Genomic DNA, 3,000 nt, shown 5'->3' with positions numbered 1-3,000 from the left:
CCGGTCGGGACCTCTCTGCCTGGCTGGCCTCCCTGCCTCATGGCCGTACCCTGCTATCCTGCACCGATGACGACCTACTCGTCTACCTGGAGGCGCACTGGCTCCCCAACCGCCGTGTGGACGACCCGAGCCCCAACACCGTCAACAATCATCTGGGTCTACTCTCCGGACTGTTTAACCGCTTAGGCCGTGGCAGCACTTACGACCGTGAAACCGGCATCGGCAACCCCTGCTGCTCCAGCGCCTTGTCCTCCTACAAGACTGGCTATAGTCGTCTCGCCGCCGACCGTGGCTATGAGGAGCAAGCCGCCGTACCACTCAGCCCTGGCGACTTCACCACCCTCATGGACCACCTCTGGTCCGGATTTCAGGCATCCACCACCTCCCTGACCCGGCTGCTGCTACTACGCGACCTGTTGTGCTGCCAATTTATGTGGCACACCAGCTACCGCGGCCACGACACCGGCAAACTGCGGCTACGTGACTTCCGTGACCCGCGGGGTGGGGGTCCCTTCCGTGGGTTTCCCCTACCTCTGCCGGACCCGTTTGGTGCCTACCCCTCGCTTTCCTTACGGATCGAACAACTCGGGACCAAAACCTCCAAGGGGCGTCGAGCCCCCCCTTTGGAACTGCGCCCCGACCCTTCTCCCTCTCATATTGTTGTAAGAGGGCATAGGCAGCTGGGTAGGGTGTGGGGCCATCACTGTGGGTGGAGCTTCCACACCTACGTATTTTTTTGTGTGGTCCCCACCTTATGTGCTGTCCACCTTTCATGGCTAAATTTTCATGTCCCCATCCCTTTGCCCCCTTTTCATGTCCCCACCCCTAATAGGCCCTGCCACACCAGGGAGGAGGTGGAGTGCTGTCACTTCTCAAAGTTACAAAGAAACATATAAAGGGCAGCAGGCTAGAGCTCTCTCTAGATCTCTCATGGGATGTTGCAACACCAGCAGACTACACACTACTACACACAGGCCCTCTCCTCCATGTGAAGCAATGTCCTCGCAGCATCCTCCACTTCCTGCACTGTGCTGCCACCCATACTGGATCCACGATACCAGAAAGGAGGATGCTGGCCCCTGCTGCACAGGAGCCAGGCGGCTGTGTAGCCCACACTCCCATCCATGCCTCAGTGTGGCCATGCCAGTTAAATTCAGCATGTCCTCCTAAGCAGAACTTCATTAAACGCTGATATCTGTTAACTGCTACTAACTGTCTGCTAACTGTCTATTATCTTCCTCCCAACTGCCTACCACAATTTGCTTTCAACTGTTGGCCAACTGTTTTGCCAACTAACTGTCTCTGATCTGTCCGCCAACTGCCTTTGAACTGTGTACTGACTTGACTATTTGCCAACTGCCAACCCTACATTTTACTAGTGTCCTGACGACCAGCAATGTGTGTGCCTGCTAACTTCCTTTTTACTTAGTAAGTGTCCATAAAGTGTCTGCCGCCACATCATCTGCCTGATTGCCTGCTAACTCCTTATTAACTACCTTCCAACTGTCTCATAACTGACTAACGACTAACAAACAACTGTACTATCAACTCTGTGTTTTAAAACTGACTGTCCACCTGTCATGTCAGCAACTGCCTGCCACCTGTCTGCCCACTGCCTGCTCAACTGTGTGCCAACTGTCTGCCAACGGTTATGGGGTCAACTGTCTGCCAAACGCCTACCAACCGTCTGCTAACTGTCCACCAACTGTCCTAATCACTGTGTTCCAACAGTTGTGTGCCATCTGTCTTCCCACTGTCTACCTATGTACCTACATCCATCTTTTACATCTACCTATCTAACTATCTATGCCTACCTATGGATGGGTAGTTGCAGACAGACAGACAGACAGACAGACAGACAGACAGACAGACAGAAATAAATAAATAAATGGATAAACAAATGGATAAACAAATGAATAAATAAATGATTAAATAAATAAACGAATAAATAAATAAAAACCTAAGACAGACAGACAGACAGACGTCCTTGGTGGAGTCCCATGGTGGAGTACTCCTCAGGCTACATCAACGCGTGTGGCACCAGCTCGAGTTTTTCTCTCTCCGTCTCTTCTCTCTCTTCTCTCTTTCTGTCTGTGCGTGTGTCTGTGTGTGTAAACACTCATGTGTACACACACACACACCATGTACACACAAGCAGGCGATGTTGGGGTAACAAGAAAACACACAAACACACACACACACACACACAGGACTGTTGGGGCACATGGTAGTGTTGGGGTAACGTGAAACACACGCAACCACAGTCCTGATTGGGCACATGATGGGGTTGGGGTAACATGAAAACATGCACACACACAGCCACAGAACTATTCGGGTATATGCTGGTGTTGGGGTAACATACGACACAGAGACACACAGACAGACAGAGGCAGAGACAGAGAGACACACACTCACACACACACACACACACATACACACACACACACACACACACACACACACACACAGAATCACACAGAATCACACAGAGTCACACAGAGTCACACACAGTCACACAGAGGCACACACAGAGGCACACACAGAGGCACACACAGAGGCACACACAGAGGCACACACAGAGGCACACACAGAGGCACACACAGAGGCACACACAGAGGCACACATACACAAACAGAGACACACACTGTCAAACACACACAAAGACAGACACACACAGTCAAACACACACTAAGACAGACACACACACACACACACACAAAGACAGAGACACACACACACACATACACACAGACATACTCACACACATAAACCTGCCTGTCATGCATTATTCTTCTACATCATATCCTGTCAGCCAAACATCTCATTTCCGAATTGGTGGGTGCCCATCAAACAGATAGAGCAGCATCCGAGCAGCATCTCCTACTTCCTGCTCTGCTGCCGCTGAAATGTTGCTGCTGCTTCCGAAACGGAGGATGCTGCCCTGCTGCACCGGAGGCAGGCGGCTATAGCCCATGCTACCATCCCGTCCTTGATGACCAC

Source organism: Volvox carteri (genome assembly GCF_000143455.1).
Source record: "Volvox carteri f. nagariensis unplaced genomic scaffold VOLCAscaffold_93, whole genome shotgun sequence".
Lineage (NCBI taxonomy): Eukaryota > Viridiplantae > Chlorophyta > Chlorophyceae > Chlamydomonadales > Volvocaceae > Volvox > Volvox carteri.
The sequence above is the reverse complement of the archived record's forward strand: the minus strand, read 5'-3'. Positions refer to the sequence as shown.